Below are 493 nucleotides of genomic sequence, written 5' to 3'. Positions count from 1 at the left end.
TTTTTTTTTGAGCTGGAGTCTCGCTCTGTCACCCAGGCTGGAGTGCACTGGCGCAATCTCTGCTCACTGCAACCTCCGCTTCTCAGGTTCAAGCGATTCTCCTGCCTCAGCCTCCCAAGTAGCTGGGAATACAGGTGTGCGCCACCACACCCGGATAATTTTTGTATTTTTAGTAGAGACGAGGTTTCACCATGTTGGCCAGGCTGGTCTCAAACTGGCCTCAAGTGATTCACCTGCCTTAAAGTGCTGGGATTACAAGCATGAACCACCCCTCCTGGCCTTTCCCCCCCCCCCATATTTAGCAATTAGCTTTTGTTGCTACCCATTGTCTTCATTTCATTTTAGTTTTTAATTGTTTATAATTTTGACATTTTATAATTACTTGAAAAAGGTTAGAAAAATTACCATTTAGATTGGAGTCATATTAAATAAGATGCCTATATTGTAAAAATATCTTTTTTTTTTTTTTTTTTTTTTTTTTTTTTTTTTTTTT

The sequence above is a fragment of the Piliocolobus tephrosceles genome, chromosome 21 (assembly GCF_002776525.5).
Source record: "Piliocolobus tephrosceles isolate RC106 chromosome 21, ASM277652v3, whole genome shotgun sequence".
Taxonomy (NCBI): Eukaryota; Metazoa; Chordata; class Mammalia; order Primates; family Cercopithecidae; genus Piliocolobus; species Piliocolobus tephrosceles.
Note: the sequence above shows the minus strand (reverse complement) of the source record.